This window comes from Pseudophryne corroboree, chromosome 8, assembly GCF_028390025.1.
Source record: "Pseudophryne corroboree isolate aPseCor3 chromosome 8, aPseCor3.hap2, whole genome shotgun sequence".
NCBI lineage: Eukaryota > Metazoa > Chordata > Amphibia > Anura > Myobatrachidae > Pseudophryne > Pseudophryne corroboree.
The window spans coordinates 481583067-481603887 of NC_086451.1; the positions used below are offsets into that span (position 1 = coordinate 481583067).

General features: G+C 45.6%; 1 long non-coding RNA gene across 1 annotated transcript in view; it reads right to left on the reverse strand.

Moving 5' to 3' along the window:
- Nucleotides 1–4332: 4332 nt before the first annotated feature.
- The window catches only part of LOC134949661 (uncharacterized), a 41328-nt gene continuing 24839 nt past the window's right edge, over nucleotides 4333–20821 (reverse strand). Inside the window, exons 2-3 of the long non-coding RNA XR_010183187.1 lie at nucleotides 13912–14019; nucleotides 4333–5713 (exon numbers count right to left, since the gene is read on the reverse strand). This is a non-coding gene — a long non-coding RNA (uncharacterized LOC134949661). The remainder of the gene's footprint in view (nucleotides 5714–13911; nucleotides 14020–20821) is intronic.

Consider the following 20821-nt stretch of genomic DNA (forward strand, 5'->3'; position numbering starts at 1 on the left):
GTTTAAGCGAAGAAGTAGTCCGGGAGAAACTAAGCAAAATTAATATTAATAAATCACCTGGTCCTGATGGACTTCACCTGAGGGTTCTTATGGAGCTTAGTTCACAACTAGCACGACCCCTATACTTGATTTTCAATAGCTCAATTAAATCAGGCATGGTACCGAAGGATTGGCGTATAGCTGAGGTAGTGCCATTATTTAAAAAGGGATCCAAAAATCTTCCGGGAAACTACAGACTAGTTAGTTTAACATCTATAGTGGGGAAAATATTGGAAGGAATTCTAAGGGACGTAATACAGGAGTATCTGAAGTCCGCTAGGATTATTAGCAAGAACCAGCATGGGTTTGTGAGGGACAGGTCATGTCAGACTAACTTAATTAGCTTCTACGAGGAAGTGAGCAATAATCTTGATCAAGGAATGTCAGCGTCCGGAGTCTTACCGGTACCCTGGGGCCGTGGGGCTGGCTTCCTTGGCATTGTGCGGGCAGCAGCGGAGGTGGGCTGCTGCGCCGGATCCGTGGGCAGCAGTAGCGGCGGTGAGGGGGTCCACTCGTGGCAGCGGGACGCCGCTACTGCGGGTCACTCTTGCTGAACCATTGCTTGGAGACCAGGGGCAGTGAGCAATGTGGCTTTGCAAAAAGGTCTGCATTACTGGGCGCCGCCATGTTGGAGACCAAGTTTTAAGCATAGTTCCTGTTTCCTGTTTCTTCCAGCCTTTCCAGGGGAAGCTCTCCCTATAAAAGGGGGCTGGTTTAGGACAGGGATGCCAGTGCTTCAAGTTACAACCCTATTGTAGGTGCTTTAGCCTGTGCTCCCAGGATTCCTGCTGTATTCTGGTTCCCTCTGATCCTGCTTGGTTGGTTCTCTGTTGCTGCTGCAGCCCTGCCGTTTCTTGCCTGCTACTGCCTGTGGAAGCACTCCTGGAAAACCCGGTCCAGTAAGACTCTTTGGGCACAGTCGGCACCGGGTCTTCTGCCTCGTCTTTCAAGCCACACCCCACAGATCTCCTTCACCAGCCACGCCTTTGTACCACTGACCACAGCCTGCAGATTATTATCTTCAAGCCTCGTTTTCCCAAACCACAGTCCTTGTCTCCAGACACGTTTTCAACTACCATCCACAGCTCCACAGTTCATCATCTACATTCTCGTCTTTCAAATCACAGTCCACAGTTCTTCACCTCCAGCCACGTCTTTAACCATTGTGCTTCAGCCTCGGTTCTCTACCTCAGCCCTGTACATAATAAATACTTTCTATTGACTCTCAAACCCCGCCTATGTTCTTCATTGCTCCGTGTCCCATGCAAAGGAACTATATCCAGCCCCCTCATCTGGTTCATTCACAGCCTGCTACCTCCTCGGGCAAATCTCAGCTGCCGGATCCTCAAACCCTGCCAGACGTGACAGTAAGCACTGGCACAATGGATTCGACGGGTGATCAGGCCTCAGGAGGGGATTCAACTGCAGATATCTGGTCTCGCTTAAGTAAGCAGGAGGCCACACAATCTCAAATCGTGCAGTTCATGCAGAGTATGTCCGAAAGTCTCGATTCTCTCTGTGTTGCCATGACGGCCCCTCAAGTATCTACAGCTGCTCCCACATTGGCACCTCTGGTCCCGCTTCCTCCTGTACCAGTACCACTTCCACGGTTGCATTTGCGACCTCCCAGGAAATTTGATGGGAATCCAAAACAATGCCGCGGGTTTCTTAACCAGTGCGAAATCCAGTTCGAACTACAGTCGGCCAACTTCCCATCAGCACGAACCAAAGTAGCCTATATAATTTCTTTACTTACCAGGCAAGCGTTGGAATGGGCTTCACGTTTGTGGGAGAGGATGGATCCCATCTTATCTAACTATCCAGAATTCATGGCCACCTTTCGAAGAATCTTCGACGAACCGGGCAGGACTTCTGCCGCCTCATTGGAGATCCTGCGCCTGCGTCAGGGCACGCGTACGTACGGTCAGTCAGTACGTGATCCAGTTTCACACCCTTTCTTCAGAACTGAACTGGAACTAGGAGGCTCTCATTGCAGCTTTCTGGAGCGGTCTTTCCGAAAAGATCAAAGATGACCTCGCAACTCAGGACGTACCTGATAAGTTGGATAAACTAGTTTCTTTATGCAATAAGTTAGATCGGAGGTACAGAGAACGCTGTATGGAGAGGTTGCGGTCAGATCGCCCTAAGCCTAGAGTTCTTCCACCAACACCATCATCACCAACTGTGGAAGAACCCATGCATATTAATCGCTCCCACCTCTCCAATGAAGAACGTCAGAGACGGCGACAAGGGAACCTCTGCCTATATTGTGGTGCATCTGATCACTTTGTTAAAACTTGCAGTCTACGGTCGGGAAACGCCCGCTCCTAGTTTATGCTGGAGAGGTCAAGCTAGGAGAATTCACAGAATTACATACCAAGAAAGAGTCTGTCCTGTTAACCCAATTGGAGCTCCCTTCTTCTCTTCTCATCCCTGCACTACTCGACTCCGGAGCCGCCGAAAGCTTCATTACGTCAGCTCTGGTCAAACGATCTGGAATACAAACGGTTCCTTTGGATCGTACGATTTCTGTTACCGCAGTGGATGGAAGTTATATCCCTGAGGGTATTATATCCTTTCGTACTATTCCTCTCAAGATGAAGGTCGGAGTTCTCCATTCAGAAGAAATCTCTTTCCTTGTAATTCCTAAAGCCTCTCATGAACTAATCCTAGGGTTTCCATGGTTAATCATACACAATCCCCACATAGATTGGCAAACTATGGATGTTCTCTCTTGGGGACAAGACTGCTTTCAGAACTTTTTACCTTCAGTTAGACCTCTCTGTTCTTCCAGCCCTTCCAGCCTTCCTGTGGAGTACCAAGCTTTTCAAGATGTTTTCAGTAAGCATGGGGCGGACACCTTGCCTCCGCATCGTACTTGGGATTGTCCCATTGAGCTAGTACCCGGTAAGACTCCTCCCCGAGGTCGAATTTACCCTCTCTCACTTCCCGAGACACAGGCCATGTCGGAGTATATACGGGAGAACTTGGAGAAAGGGTTCATCAGGTCTTCTACATCTCCGGCCGGAGCGGGGTTTTTCTTCATCAAAAAGAAGGATGGGGGGCCCTGTATTGACTATAGAGGTCTCAATGACATAACAGTTAAGAACAGATGTCCGTTACCTCTGATTCCAGAACTGTTCGACCGTGTTAAAGGAGCTACTGTATTTACTAAGTTGGACTTACGGGGGGCCTACAATCTTATACATATTCGCCCAGGGGACGAATGGAAAACAACATTTAATACCCGCGACAGCCATTACGAATACCTGGTAATGCCTTTTGGCCTATGTAACGCCCCAGCCGTCTTTCAAGAGTTCGTTAACGAAATCTTCAGAGATCTCCTCTATGACTGCTTCAGGGCCGGTTCGAGCACTTTTTGTGCCCCGGGCACTGCATAGGGGTGTGGCTTTGTACAGGGGGCGTGGTCAGTTACGCCCCCTGTACAGTAGTAGTGCCGCTGAAATGCTGAGCGGTGCGCGATGACGTCATCGCGCACCGCACAGCAAAGGTCCTCTCCATGAAGGGAAACTAGACGCTACGCGTCTAGTTCTCTTCACAGGGGGACACAGCGGGCAGCCGAGGGCACAGCAGTAGTGGATCTTGCCATGGTGCGGCGCCCTCCGGATGACGCCGGCGCCCTCCGGAAGGCAGCGCCCCGGGCAAAAGTCCTGCTTGCCCGTGGCAAGATCCGCTACTGGACTGCTTGGTAGTGTATCTGGATGACATCCTAATTTTTTCTAGTGATCTGAAGACCCATCGGGAACAAGTCAAAGAAGTGTTAACTCGTTTACGAAGGAATCAGTTATTCTGTAAGTTAGAGAAGTGCACCTTTGAAGTACCTACGATTCCATTCCTCGGTTACATTCTTTCAAGGCAGAGGTTACAGATGGACCCCACTAAAGTCCAGGCGATTCAGGATTGGGCACTTCCAGCTACCCTTAAAGGAATTCAACGTTTTCTGGGGTTTGCTAACTTCTACCGAAGATTCATTCAAAATTATTCTTCTGTCATAGCTCCTATAACCGCATTAACTAGGAAGGGAGCTGATCCTGCCAAGTGGTCTCCGGAGGCTTTTTCATCTTTAAAGGAGGCCTTCACGACTGCTCCTGTTCTTCGACAACCCGATCTCAGCCGTCCGTTCTGATAGAGCTGTCTAGGTAGCCCCGGTTTGGTCCCTTCAAGTATCATGTCACCTCTGGATACCAGGTCGTAATGTATTGCTGAGAGAACTCAATGAGTCACACACAGACACATGTCTCATAAGTAATCTGCTTTACTTTGGTCAGCTTCAATATTTATACACATATATTGGCAGTAAATGATTAACACAATTATATAACTTCATATGCCCCTTGTCCTTCTGCTTATCTGGAGCTACATTTAGATATTTTCCGTTTCTGAGGAGAGAGCAGGGTGCCAGATGCTCACTTTCACACACAATGTTATATAAAACACGCTTTTATATTTTCCATATGTTCAAGGCTAGTTTAATCAAATCTCTTTCTAATATTGAAATGAATTGCATTATTATAATTAAGCATGGTAGCTAAGCTTTATCTCTATCATTTTCCCTCCTATTTATAATAATCAAACATTACAGGTTTATCTGGTATTACAATATGACATTACAGTTGAGCTACAAGGCATCACATAAACTCTACCTACAAGAGACTAAGCAAACAGTCTAGCTATAATGGTGCTAAAGGCTATGTTCCCGTAGGACGGTGCTGGTCACTCTATCCCACGGAAGGTAAAGAACCGTTCACATCATATCCATTAAGGTAGACTGCTCACGGCTCCTTCTTGCCAAGCTCTTCTGTAGTTTCTTAAACTTGGAGGATTCGCATCTTTGAGTTTACACTTTACAGATTTCTTTCAAGCTGAAAGGAAAGGAAACAAAATAGCATCTTAAATTCAGATATATGCAATTTGCTAAGCCAACAATTTTTAATAAAAAAAATCACTATTTCAACAATCTACTCTTTGATCCCGCTAAACCAATTAGCTTGATTTAAGCAGAACATTTCTCTAAATGACTTCTTGCGCACTATTTGTTTCATTAGTAATAAATATACAACACATTTTTGGAGTTCTCTTCATACATATTCTAAAAAATATTACTCTATTTTAGTAGTATGTATTTGCTCTAAACAAATTAAAACCTCTTATACTCTTATATGTAGTGGGGACAGATGTCCATTCCCCTCCTTTTCCAGATGTGGGCCCATGTGAGCCCAGCATTTCTAAATTAACTGGTATCTTTGAACTTCTAGAGATTTTATGATCTTTACTTTAACTTGACTAACACAAGCTCTAGTGTGGTATGTAACTTTGGATTGGCGGACATGCCAGTCCCTGCCCTCTCCTGTGAGAGCTATAAAGTATATTATGACTATAATAAGTACTGAAGTTCCCAATATAATGACCCATAGTGGTCTGTCTAGTTTAGGCACAATTAGCCTTTGCATGTTTGCATATTTCATCGTTCAAACTTAACTTGAGCAAAATTGCAGTGGAACCCAAGTTTCTCTTTCCTTAATTGACACAGAAGTGGGCATGGTCAGAAACACTCGATATGGACCATCAAATCTGGGCTCAAGTGACTTTTTCACGTGTCTTTCCAGATACACCCAATCTCCTGGTTAAAGCTTGTGGGGATTCAGATCTGCTCCTGAATATGGGAGAGAGAAAAACTAGAGAATACAGAGGTGTCAGTTTCTTCAGTAAGACTTTAACATATGCGGTCAAATTACCATATTCATTCTGTAACTCTTGTGGATAATAACATCCTATCTTAGGTATGCTATCAAACAATATTTCATAAGGTGAATAACCTGGGGTTTTACTGATCATGGTTCTACTATTAACCAGTCCTAAAAATAAACTCTTTAGCATCCCTTTCTGGTTTCTGTGACACACTCACTAATCTGATATTGTAACTTCTGGTACTCCTTATCTGCAAATATCTTCTGAACTTAATTTTCTAGCTATTGATCTTGCTGTAGCTTTTGCCATTGGCCAATAACTGAAAATGTCTGTGACTATCAATACATCTTTGGCAGTTAGTTATAGTCAATTTGCAGTCTGGAAAATAACTTTTGGGGATTGCTCCAAGGGGTGTCTTGACCTTCTGTCCTGGATTGGACATTTCCACATATCCAGCAGGCTTGTACAAACTTGGTTGCATCTGGATAAAATTCTGGAGCTATCCGTCTTTCTGTGACTAAGTTTCCCATCTGATCATTTCCCAGGTGTGTGAGTCCATGGCTGACTTCACACATAAGGGGGTATAAGCTTCTGGGTAAGAATAACTTTTCTTCTTCTTGTCTGGCTTCTCTTCTCTGCCATGCTGCTTTTTCTTTAGGACCTGCTTGTTCCTGAAATTTCTTCAAATCCTGTAGATCAGGCATTTGAGGCTTTGCTTCTTTCTGTTACTTCTGTATGTGTGGTGTAGATGGCTACCTTTACTGGTTGTTTCGTTGCTTTCTCTTTCCACAGGCTTCTTTCTCACTCTCTCCTGCTTTGTTCTGAAGTTCAATCAGTGTAGCATACTCAGGCATCTGGTCTGGCACTGGAATGGTTACTGTATAGGCTTGCCATATCTGCTGGGGGCATTTTGCTGCCCTCTTGGCTTCAGCATCTTGCCAGATTGTTGCCTCTTGTTTCAGGAGTGTCATTTCTTCATGTGCCTGGATCTTCATTACTGCAACCTTTTCTGTGGCCCTTGCAAAGCTCTGAACTGGCGTCTGATCAGGGAAGCACGTTGTAGGTCTTCGCCACTTGCCTTCTTGAAGCCTCTGCTTTTTCATTATCTGGCCCACAATCCTGTGCTGGGATGGTAGGGATCCTGAATCCACAACTTCATGTTTAGTGGTTACTGCGTATCATGTATAAGGAATCCCATCCTCATAGTATCTTGAACCATCCACATAGAGATTGTGCTGGGCATCAGGAAGTGTTGTGTCTGTGACATGAGGTAGTGGTTGAGTTTCTTGTTCCATTAGAGCCATGCAGTCATGGGAAAAATTTGTATTGTGAATATTTTCATCACTTTCTGCATTCCCATAGTTCATGTGGTCCTCATCATCCTGGTTATTCTGGGTACCATTGCTAGAGATATTATATGTCTCTCTTCTCCCTCCTTTTGAATCTAGAGATTCATACTCTGCTCCTTCTTCCTGCAATAGGGCTGGTAGTAGAGTTGCTGGGTTGAGGGTGGTACATCTCTTGATGGTGACATTTGTGGCACTTAGTAGAGCTACTTCATACTTGGTGAGTCTTGCAGCTGATAAGTGCTTGGTTCTGGCTTGCTGTAGTATTTCAGTCACCGCATGTGGTACCTGAATGATCAGTTCATGATTAAGCACAATGTCTATGCATTTCTGTTTGAGAACTGCTGTTGCTGCAACTGCTCTGATGCAGGTGGGTGCTCCTTGGATAATGTTGTCCAGTTTGCTTGAAAGATAAGCCACTGGTCGTTGCTTGCTTCCATGCAGTTGCGTGATGACTCCAAGTGCATGGCCTTTCTCCTCATAGCAATAAAGAGTAAATGGTTTGGTGTAGTCTGGCAGACCCAATGCCGGTGGAGATGCTATGGCAGCCTTGAGGTTCTGAACTGCTTCTTCAACTTGTTCTGTCATACAAAACTTGCATGTAGATAAACTTCAATTGCTGCTTCAATGCTAGGCTTCATGATAGCTGGAATATTGCTGGTATACTTGATTCCTTGTGGGGTATACTGAATAGTAGCTTGCATGATGTTAAGGATATCAGCTCCCAGCAGATTCACTTGGCATGTGGGTGCTGCAATATAACCCTCAGCCCCAGGTAACCTGTCAGTTCTATGTCTGGGATTAGGGTGGCTATTAACTCTGATAGGCAGTATGTGGTATCTATCACCGGGTACTGCTTTTGGGTTTTTATCAGGACTATTATTGAAATCCCACAATCTCTAAGGACCAGCGTACCTCCTGTAACAGCAGGTATCTTTTGTTCTGCTTGCACTGGTACTACTGAGGGAGCTGACCCCCCTGCTTCACCTTCAGTGGGTATACCACTGTCAATGGTATTCTGTATTATTGGAGCATAGGGTGGTGGCATTACATCAGACAGATAATCTTCTCTTCTCATTGTTTTTTCATCTTCAACTTCTTGTGAAACAGTTTGCCATATATTTACAGTGTCCAGATAACCCTTTCTCTGTAACCAGTGACCGTCTGTGACTTGAAATCTTTTCCAAGCCTGTGGGTCTAATATTCCGTCTTTTGGAAAATTGGCCCTTTTAAGAATGGCATCAATGTGTTTGATGCTTTTCTCCCCTTCTTTCACTACAACAATCCTATAGGTGAACGCGTTTCCATCTTTCTCCCTTTCCCTCCCATTGGGGTAATTAAGCCCTATGGGTGTGGCCGTATCCACTTGCGGCGAAGAGGGATATGTCTAGTTGTGTGAGAAGTTAACTATGTATCACTGGCTTAGGTTTTGTCTGGACACACACTTTTATCTCCTTTTTCCTGTTTCTTCTGAAGATTAATTTAACTTGTATGACTGTAATATATCACATTTACAATACATGCAATTTAAAACACCATATTCAGTCTTCTAACATTTCTGAAAACTTGTTGGACACACTGCTGGTATTTTAAAAAATGATCAGTAGGTTAATCAGCTAAGCATAAAGGATATGGTTCATTTCTATGCACTGATAACATTTGAGCATTTAAATGACATCCCACAATAATCACAATTCTGTAAAAACACCTTTCTCATGCTGAGATGCTTATCTACGTTGCAAAAAACACTGGGTAAATCCTGCATAATAATTAACCTTGGTACACCTCTGTACCGCACACAATTGCAAACTAGGTACGCCTTTGTATACTATTCCAATTGTTCTGTGGGCGCATGCGCTAATAAGACATAGACACAGATTCAGTCATTCAGCAACATTGGACTTTTACAACATGTAACAATGATTGTTTATCAATGGTGCAGGCGAGGTTTAGTTTTTGTGTCTCATATGGCCTCCCAGGGGCTTCCATTGACAGGTGACAGGACAAGCCTACAGTTGCACGTGCCAAGGGCCGTCTTTGATGACCTTATGGACTAACCACCTTTATACACTTTACACCGTTTCTTGTTATCTTAAATCAGACAGTTTACATGACATAGACAAGACAGTAAGCTGTGCATTGTGGCGTCAACTGTGGGTCAGCATACCACAAATTCCAGCTAGCAATCAGGTCCCGTAAATGGCTGACCCAAACTTTCATACACATAGAACATACAAACATATGACAACAACTGCAATATGCCTTACGCCTTATGCCTTAGCTTTATACTGTAGCTGCAACAAGCAATGCACCCTAGCTAAGCAATACACCTGTATATGCCTTAGATTACAACAAGCAATAAACTTTAGCTGCGCAAGCAATACACCTGTATCTGCCTTAGATTACAACAAGCAATACTTTTTAGCTGCGCAATACAACATAATTCAAGTAATCTAGGCTGTGTGACAAGATAATCGGGTTCTTTATAATGACAGTTCAAGGAAAAAACATAAATGCACATTGTTTCTATAATGTACTAGAATTACACTCAAGGAGTCGGATTTTGAGTAAAATATGACTGCTTTACAATAGTTTTACTCACCCAATGTGAAATCAGAGTCCTTGAGAACAATTCGCTTCCAACACAGAAACTCTCATTAGATGCTTTTCCTTGTGTTAGTCATCCCATAGAGTCCCCCATTAATGATAGAGCTGTCTAGGTAGCCCCGGTTTGGTCCCTTCAAGTATCATGTCACCTCTGGATACCAGGTCGTAATGTATTGCTGAGAGAACTCAATGAGTCACACACAGACACATGTCTCATAAGTAATCTGCTTTACTTTGGTCAGCTTCAATATTTATACACATATATTGGCAGTAAATGATTAACACAGTTATATAACTTCATATGCCCCTTGTCCTTCTGCTTATCTGGAGCTACATTTAGATATTTTCCGTTTCTGAGGAGAGAGCAGGGTGCCAGATGCTCACTTTCACACACAATGTTATATAAAACACGCTTTTATATTTTCCATATGTTCAAGGCTAGTTTAATCAAATCTCTTTCTAATATTGAAATGAATTGCATTATTATAATTAAGCATGGTAGCTAAGCTTTATCTCTATCAGTTCTTGGTGGAGGTTGATGGAACAGTATTATCCCAGCTTTTCGAGGACAAGAAGGTCCATCCTTGTGCGTTCTTCTCGCGAAGATTCTCCCCCGCTGAACAGAATTACGCTATTGGGGAACAGGAATTACTGGCAATTAAGTTGGCCTTTGAGGAGTGGAGGTATTTGTTGGAGGGAGCTCAGCATCCAATTTCGGTGACCACGGATCACAAGAACCTCCTGTATCTACAGTCAGCCCGATGTCTGAACCCACGCCAAGCAAGATGGGTACTCTTCTTTACCCGTTTTAATTTTAAACTCAGTTACCGACCAGGTTTACTCAACAAAAAGGCAGATGCATTATCTCACTCCCTAAGTTCAGAAGAACCCTCTGACCGTTCAAAAGAGCAATTTATCCTGGAATCCACCTCTTTTTCTACAACCAATACCTCTCCATTTCCTCCTCCAGGGAAGATCTTTGTTGCACCAAATCTTCGCAAAAAACTTCTTACATGGGCTCACTCCTCCTCCTTCATGGGCCATGCGGGCGGTCATAAGACACTTAAAATCATTCAGCGCTCCTACTGGTGGCCTCATCTCAGGACTGACGTTCAGGAATTCGTAGCTGCCTGTCCAAAATGTGCCCAGCATAAAAGTCCCAAAGGTCCACCAGCCGGGTTACTCCATCCTTTGCTGGTACCACTAAGACCATGGACGCATTTTTCTATGGACTTTATTACAGATTTACCTATGTCTGGTGGGCGGAACACCGTATGGGTCATAGTTGACAGATTCTCTAAAATGGCACACTTTGTTCCTCTGGCTAATCTTCCATCTGCATCCCAGTTGGCAAAATTGTTTTTAGCAGAGATCTTTCGATTCCATGGTCTACCCCAGGAAATCGTGTCTGATAGAGGTCCTCAATTTGTGGCCAAGTTTTGGAGATCCCTATGTTCTGCTCTTGGCGTGAAATTAAACTTCTCCTCAGGATATCATCCCCAAACGGATGGTCAAACAGAGAGAGTGAACCAGGAGCTGGAGACTTTTCTGCATTTATTCATGTCCTCCTCACAGGACGACTGGCTGGACTTCCTCCCGTTCGCAGAATTTGCCCATAACAATCTTTATCACTCTGCCACAAAATCTTCTCCATTCTTCATTAATTATGGTTACCATCCAAGAGTTCCTGACTTCCAACTTCTGCCTACGCTCGAGGTTCCGGCCGCAGAGTCAACACTTCGACAATTTACTGAAGCCTGGAAACAAGTTCACAAGACTGCTCAAGACATCCAAGAGATATAAGACCTATGCAGATCTGAAATGAAAAGCTGTACCAAGCCTTAAGGTAGGAGATCGGATTTGGGTTTCCACACGTAACCCAAGATTAAAGGTTCCTACAAAAAAGTTTGCTCCCAGATTTATTGGGCCTTACCCAATCGAAAGAGTGTTGAATCCTGTGGCTTACAAAGTTACCTCCGCAGTTAAGAATTTCTAATGCATTTCATATTTCTCTCTTAAAACCACTGGTACTTAATCGGTTCAGAGCCGCTCTGCCTAAATCACCCAAGATCCAATCAGCACATGGAGATGAATTTGAGATTCACAAGATCCTCGATTCTCGCAGACGTTATGGTCGCATCCAGTACCTTGTTGATTGGAAGGGGTAATGGCCAGAGGAGAGATCTTGGGTAGATGCAGAGGATGTCCATGCTCCAAGACTTCTTCGGACATTTCATGCCAAGTTTCCAACTAAACCACATAGGTGTCCGGAGTCCACCCGCAAAGGGGGGGGGGTACTGTCAGCGTCCGGAGTCTAACCGGTACGCTGGGGCCGCGGGACGTGTTTCCTTGGCGTTGTGCGGGCAGCGGCGGAGGTGGGCTGCTGCGCCGGATCCGTGGGCAGCAGTAGCGGCGGTGAGGGGGTCCGCTCATGGCAGCGGGATGCCGCTACAGCGGGTCGCTCCTGCTGAACCGTTGCTTGGAGACCAGGGGCAGTGAGCAATGTGGCTTTGCAAAAAGGTCTGCATTACTGGGCGCCGCCATGTTGGAGACCAAGTTTTAAGCATAGTTCCTGTTTCCTGTTTCTTCCAGCCTATCCATGGGAAGCTCTCCCTATAAAAGGGGCTGGTTTAGGACAGGGACGCCAGTGCTTCAAGTTACAACCCTGTTGTATGTGCTTTAGCCTGTGCTCCGAGGATTCCTGCTGTATTCTGGTTCCCCCTGATCCTGCTTGGTCGATTCTCTGTTGCTGCTGCAGCCCTGCCGTTTCTTGCCTGCTACTGCCTGTGGAAGCACTCCTGGAAAACCCGGTCCAGTAAGACTCTTTGGGCACAGTCGACCCGGGTCTTCTGCCTCGTCTTTCAAGCCACACTCCACAGATCTCCTTCACCAGCCACGCCTTTGTACCACTGACCACAGCCTGCAGATTATTATCTTCAAGCCTCGTTTTCCAAACCACAGTCCACAGTCCTTGTCTCCAGCCACGTTTTCAACTACCATCCACAGTTCCACAGTTCATCTACATTCTCGTCTTTCAAATCACAGTCCACAGTTCTTCACCTCCAGCCACGTCTTTAACCATTGTGCTTCAGCCTTGGTTCTCTACCTCAGCCCTGTACATAATAAATACTTTCCATTGACTCTCAAACCCCACCTACGTTCTTCGTTGCTCCGTGTCCCATGCGAAGGAACTATATCCAGCCCCCTCATCTGGTTCATTCACAGCCTGCTACCTCCTCGGGCAAATCTCAGCTGCCGGATCCTCAAACCCTGCCAGACGTGACAAGGGAAAGCAGTGGATGTGGTCTTCCTAGATTTTGCAAAAGCCTTCGATACAGTTCCTCACAGGAGACGGATGATTAAATTAAAGGAGATTGGCCTAGGAAAAACTATTTGCACATGGATAAGCAGCTGGTTGGATAGCAGGGTACAACGAGTAGTGGTCATTGGGAAGACCGCAACCTGGTCCCCAGTAGTCAGCTGAATACAAGGGTCCGTACTCGGACCACTACTGTTCAACATATTTATCAATGACCTAGAAATAGGCCTGGAAAGCACAGTGTCAATCTTTGCAGATGATACTAAACTGTGTAAGGTAATTAATTCAGAGTTGGATGTGGAGTCCTTGCAGAATGATCTATCTAAACTTGAACTCTGGGCATCTAAATGGAAAATGAGGTTCAATACAGACAAATGCAAGGTTATGCATTTGGGACTAAAAACAAACTTGCATCCTACATATTAAATGGGGAATGCCTAGGGGAAACAGAGTTTGAAAAAGATTTGGGGGTATTCATTGATAATAGGCTTAATAACCGTACACAATGTCAAAACGCAGTAAAGAAGGCAAGTAATGTGCTAGCGTGCATAAAAAGGGGAATTGAGACAAGGGACTCGGATGTAATCATGCCGCTGTATAAGGCATTGGTACGTCCGCACCTGGAATATTGTGTTCAGCTCTGTGCACCACTGTATAAAATAGACATCAGTGAACTCGAAAGTGTTCAAAGGCGAGCTACTAAATTGATTAAAGGCCTAGAAGGACTGTACTATAAGGAAAGACTTACTAGGCTGAATTTGTATACACTAGAAAAGAGGCGCCTAAGAGGAGATATTATTAATATCTTCAAATATGTAAAGGGACATCACAAAGAGTCATCAGAGGAATTATTTATTAAAAGGACACAGTTTAGGACACGTGGGCACTCACTGCGGCTGGAGGAGAGAAAGTTCCGAACGCAACGGAGGAAAGGGATCTTCACTGTTAGGGCAATCAGGATGTGGAATTCCCTGCCAGGGAAGGTGGTAATAGCGGACTCTGTAATTGGATTTAAAAAAGGTATGGATAAATTTCTGAATGAAAAAGCTATCCAAGGTTATAATACTTAAAATATCAACGTGGTTAATCCGGGGGTAACATGAGTTATAGTAGCTAACTAGTCATAAAACATTAATCAGCAAGTATGTAGAATCATCACAACTTAAAACAGGTTGAACACGATGGGCAAATTGCCTCTATTCAACCTCAAATATTATGTTACTATGTATATTATACATTGCATCCGGAAAGTATTCACAGCACTTCACCTTTGCCACATTTTGTTGTTTTACAGACTTATTCCAAAATGGAATAAATAAATTCTCAAAATTCTACACACTATGGGGGTCATTCCGAGTTGATCGCTCGCTAGCTAGTTTTAGCAGCCGTGCAAACGCTATGCGCCGCCCACTGGGAGTGTATTTTAGCTTAGCAGAAGTGCGAACGCATGTGCAGCCGAGCTCTGCAAAAACAGTTTGTGCAGTTTCAGAGTAGCTCTGAACCTACTCTGACACCCAGAAACGCCCCCTTCCTGTCAATCTTCTTGCGGCCCCCAGTGCGACTGAAAACATTCACTAGAACCTGTGCACAACCACAACGGGCTTTGTACCCATACATCGCGCGTGCGCATTGCGGAGCCTACGCATACGCAGAAATGCCAATTTTTAGCCTGATCGCTGCACTGCGAACAACGGCAGCTAGCGATCAACTCGGAATGACCCCCAATACCCCATAATGACAACGTGAAAAAAAAAAAAAAACTAAGTAATAAGTAGTACATAAGTATTCACAGCCTTTGCTCAATACTTTGTTAATGCACCTTTGGCAGCAATTACAGCCTCAAGTCTTTTTGAATATGATGCCACAAGCTTGGCACACCTATCTTTGGCCAGTTTCGCCCATTCCTCTTTGCAGCACCTCTCAAGCTCCATCAGGTTGGATGGGAAACGTCGGTGCACAGCCATTTTCAGTTCTCTCCAGAGATGTTTAATCGGATTCAAGTCTGGGCTCTGGCTGGGTCACTCAAGGACATTCACAGAGTTGTCCTGAAGCCACTCCTTTCATATCTTGGCTGTGTGCTTAAGGTCGTTGTCCTGCTGAAAGATGAACCCTCGCCCCAGTCTGAGGTCAAGAGCGCTCTGGAGCAGGTTTTCATCCAGGATGTCTCTGTACATTGCTGCATTCATCTTTCCCTCTATACTGACTAGTCTCCCAGTTCCTGCTGCTGAAAAACATCCCCACAGCATGATGCTGCCACCACCATGCTTCACTGTAGGGATGGTATTGGCCTGGTGATGAGCGGTGCCTGGTTTCCTCCAAACATAACACTTGGCATTCATGCCAGAGTTCAATCTTTGTCTCATCAGACCAGAGAATTTTGTTTATCATGGTCTGAGAGTCCTTTAGGTGCATTTTAGCAAACTCTAGGCGGGCTGTCACGTGCTTTTTTACAAAGGAGTGGCTTCCGTCTGGCCACTCTACCATACAGGCCTGATTGGTGGATTGCTGCAGAGATGGTTGTCCTTCTGGAAGGTTGTCCTCTTTCCACAAGGTATGCTGTAGCTCTGATAGAGTGACCATCTGGTTCTTGGTTACCTCCCTGACTAGAGCCTCCCTCAATCGCTCAGTTTAGACGATCGTCCAGCTCTAGGAAGAGTCCTGGTGGTTCCGAACTTCTTCCATTTACGGATGATAGAGGCCACTGTGCTCATTGGGACCTTCAAAGCAGCAGATATTTTTCTGTACCCTTCCCCAGATTTGTGCCTCGAGACAATCCTGTCTCGGAGGTCTACAGACAATTCCTTTGACTTCGTGCTTGGTTTGTGCTCAGACATGCACTGTCAAGTGTGAGACCTTATATAGACAGGTGTGTGCCTCTCCAAATCATGTCCAATCAACTGAATTTACCACAGGTGGACTCCAATTAAGCTATAGGAACATCTCAAGGATGATCAGTGGAAACAGGATGCACCTAAGCTCAATTTTGAGCTTCATGGCAAAGGCTGTGAATACTTATGTACATGTGATTTCTTAGTTTTTTATTTTTAATAAATTTGCAAAAATCTCAAAAAAACTTTTTTCACGTTGTCATTATGGGGTATTGTGTGTAGAATTTTGAGGGAAAAAATGAATTTATTCAATTTTAATGGATTAAGGCTGTAACATAACAAAATGTGGAAAAAGTGAAGCGCTGTGAATACTTTCCGGATGCACTGTATATATGTAATGATGAGGATGATGGCTCATAGATAGGGATTATTATTATTACTACACAGCGTAATCCGTGGGACGTTAGCCTGCATTGCCCAGGATGAAGGGCCTAATTCAGCGTGGATCGCTATTCAGAGAAATCGTAAATCGAGCAATTATCGAACAACTGCCCATGTATATCATTCGTATTGCGCACGTGTGAGGGGCAATAGCGACTGAAAATGCATACAGATCATAATCGCAATGTAGCCGCTGTGTGACCGACAGGAAGCCGGCGTTTCTGGGCGGAATTCCACCGTTTTCTGGGTGTGTCAGAGAAAATGCAGGTGTGCCCAGGCGTTATTGGGGAGGGTCTCTGACGTCAGCGCAGACCACTTCCAGCCCGTCTCAGTCGCAGATTACTGGCAGCCTCAGACCTACTCACATTCGCTCAGACGGCAAAGTTTCTTCGATGTTCCAGAAATTGCGTTTGCATCTGCGAGTGGGTAGCGATCTGCGATGCATTCGCAATTTTGCACGGGGCGTCTTTTCTTCCTGTTGCGGTGGCGCCTTTCTTCTCGCAGCCAACTGCAATTTCTCTGAATAGCGATCCATACTGATTTAGGCCCAAAATATTGTTTATCCTGGCTACACACCCTGCGGCATCAGCCTAGAGGCGTAATATCAGTGTGTGCGCAACAATGTAACATGGTGCCCCTTACCGCTGCGGTTTCCCGCACATATGAAGCAACACACGGTCACATCTACAAGATGACACATGTACACACGCAGCACCAGGCTCCAGATAAGCAGATAAACGCTCTTATCGTACCAAATATGAGGTAATTAAATAGAAAATAAATACTGGGTGTAGATTAAATGAAAAACACAAAACATCTGCTGCCTCCTTTTAAAATTTAAATGGAAATCTTATTTACCGCCACATTCCAAATGCGAATGTCAAGTGAGCAGCAGGCGGATAGACAGTTGCGCATTCATTGGGACGTGTGGGTGATATATTACATGAAGCAGCTGGATGGGGTAATAGGCTATAAGCCAATACAAAGGGGCCGGATAGAGGCGCTAATCATCATCGCTCAGGCTGCACCCACAAAATACGCACAGGCGTAAATGCGTCCAGGTCTAGCCTAACTGCAGTTACATCACCACACCCTTACTGCGCTCAGCCTACGCGCCATCGCCGCTTACCCCCACTGTTCTGCCTCTCCAGTTTTTATGACACAAAAAAAAATTCAAATTTTATTTTTAAAACACAGACATGCATCCAACTCTACATGGGCACCCCTGTATAGCTATTCACCGCCTGACCTCAATGTACACTCGCCCGTAAATTAATCAACAGCTACTAATAGGGCAAATACAGTACCACCACCACCACCAGCAGCTCCTCCAACAATCCTGGACATACAACTACTACTTATGTGTGAGAGTGGAGGCAAGGCTTCAATTCATTTCATTTAGCTTCTTCCAAACTCAAGGCCTCCTTCCCTTGATGAGCCCTCTGAGGGTACAACAACACCCAGTCTGTTGCCAGGAGAACCAAACTCCCTCCCAAAATGCTGATAAGACTGGAACCAAAAAGACCAGCCCCCGGCCTTCTAATCCAGGTAATGTACTAATATTATATGTGGTACAATACCCCACAGTGATCCAAGATGTTTGCCACGGCTAGTCCTGGATGCTGTAGGAATTGTGGCCACGGGGGAAAGTGGTCACATCTGGAGGGCATGCTCACGTAGCTCTCAATATCTCGGGAGCAGTTCATTATATGCCTGTATCCTGACTAGAACCTCTGGCCAAGCTGAAGGGAATCAGCCCCAAATGATTTCACCGTCACCACAATATATTACAGCAGGTAGGATGATCTTCGGAAGATGCGCCACACTGTCTTTGCACCAAACATCACTTTGAAAATGAAGGTCAGAAAGTTTGTTTGAACAGACCGCAAAAAACATCTTGGGGTGATTAATGTATTTTTTTTTTTTTTTAGATTTTTTGTAAAACGTTGACAGGCTCGGGTGTTCTTTATGGTGATAAATGGCTTCCATCTTGCCACCACACCTGACAGCCCAGAAGAGTGCAGAATACGGGAGAGTGATGCCTTTATAGCCATTTCCTGATTGGTACCTTTATCAATGAGATCTTGATACAGTATTTTGAAAGCTCCTAGTGGACCATGGCCATCCCAGGGGGATCCTAGTGGACCGTGGCCATCCCATGGGGTATCCTAGTGGACCGTGGTTATCCCATGGGGTATCCTAGTGGACCGTGGTTATCCCATGGCGTATCCTAGTGGACCGTGGTTATCCCATGGGGTATCCTAGTGGACCGTGGTTATCCCATGGGGTATCCTAGTGGACCGTGGTTATCCCATGGGGTATCCTAGTGGACCGTGGTTATCCCATGGGGTATCCTAGTGGACCGTGGTTATCCCATGGGGTATCCTAGTAGACAATAGTTATCCCATGGGGTATCCTAGTGGACCGTGGTTATCCCATGGGGTATCCTAGTGGACCGTGGTTATCCCATGGGGTATCCTAGTGGACCGTGGTTATCCCAGGGGGTATCCTAGTGGACCGTGGTTATCCCAGGGGGTATCCTAGTGGACCGTGGTTATCCCAGGGGGTATCCTAGTGGACCGTGGTTATCCCAGGGGGTATCCTAGTGGACCGTGGTTATCCCAGGGGGTATCCTAGTGGACCGTGGCTATCCCAGGGGGTATCCTAGTGGACCGTGGCTATCCCAGGGGGTATCCTAGTGGACCGTGGCTATCCCATGGGGTATCCTAGTGGACCATGGCTATCCCAGGGGGATCCTAGTGGACCATGGCTATCCCAGGGGGATCCTAGTGGACCATGGCTATCCCAGGGGGATCCTAGTGGACCATGGCTATCCCAGAGGGATCCTAGTGGACCATGGCTATCCCAGGGGGATCCTAGTGGACCATGGCTATCCCAGGGGGATCCTAGTGGACCATGGCTATCCCAGGGGGATCCTAGTGGACCATGGCTATCTCAGGGGGATCCTAGTGGACCATGGCTATCCCAAGTTTTGTAAGTAACTTAGGGGGACATTTACTAAGCAGTGATAAGAGCGGAGAAGTGAGCCAGTGGAGAAGTTGCCAATGACAACGAATCAGCACTGAAGTAACATCTATAATTTGCATACTATAAAATTATACAGAGCTGCTGATTGGTTAATAGGGCAACTTCTCCGCTGGCTCACTTCTCCGCTCTTATCACTGCTTAGTAGATGTCCCCCTTAGTCCTAAAAATCTGTCGTTGGCAAGGTCGCATTAAACAGGTGGCAAAAGTCTGATGATGAGGACGTTTCTCGATTTCAGGAATGACATCACAAACAACTGCAGTTTCAATAAGGATGTATAGGACTGTACTATCCACTGTGCTACTTGCGGATAGAGTGCCACTGCTTGTTATACAGCACCGGGCTGCGGCTTCCGGGCAGGACAGCAAATAAGGCGCCGTAATGGCCGCAGATGGAAGTCTCACCCCCCAGGTGCGTTGTGCTTCTCTCACTGTACGATTCCACCAGTGCATACTGCTTCTACGTTGCCCCCTTTAGCCAATGAGCCCCCGTGTCCTTCTACTGACCATAATACATTGTACAAAGTGTTCCGACGTAGAAAGCCGCAATCTGTATATATTCACTGAATTACTATAGGCAGAACCTCCAGTGTTGATAGCACTGTCAGAGTCCGAGTCAGTATGCACCCCCTCTGCTCCTGCTCCGAGACTGCCAGTACAGCGGCCCATGGCACAGCGGGGGAAGGTGGGAGTGGCGGCGTGCCCTCTAACGTTTCTGGTGCCTGGAGCTCGCGCTCCCCCGGAGCCACCCTCGCTACACCCGTGCACACCTGTATTCACCGTCAGTAGTAGCAGTGGCCCCTCAGATGTCGTGACACAGTGGTGTTGGCAGGGTCTCCCCTGTATAATACACAAGGCCTAATTCAGACCTGACTGCAGCAGTAAATTTGTTCGCAAATGGGCAAAACCATGTGCACTGCAGGTGGGGCAGATGTAACATGTGCAGAGAGAGTTAGATTTGGGTGGGGTGTTCAAACTGAAATCTAAATAGCATTGTAAAAATAAAGCAGCCAGTATTTACCCTGCCCAGAAACAATATAACCCACCCAAATCTAACTCTCTCTGCACGTGTTACATCTGCCCCACCTGCAGTGCGCATGGTTTTGTCCACAAATTTGCTGCTGCAATCAGGTCTGAATTAGGCCCACAGTCTCAGTGTAGGATACACTCGGGGGCACCGCATCTACGACGTGCGGACAGGCCAGGCCTTTAAAACATCGGGCAGATTCGCCAAGATCACGCAGATGCCTGCAAGTCACAGACTATTACATTTCCCCCCTGTAAGGGACATATTAGTCTCTGGTACCTACGAAGGTCTAATACACAAGAGAGAGAGAGAGAGAGAGAGAGAGAGAGAGAGAGAGAGAGAGGTTTCTATGTAGCAGTGTGTGTTTTGGCGTGCGGCTGTGTATTTCATGTACCCTGACTTTCTGTATTTGCTGAATGAGACTGATACAGTCATTCACCCCCAGTGTTGTACAATCAGC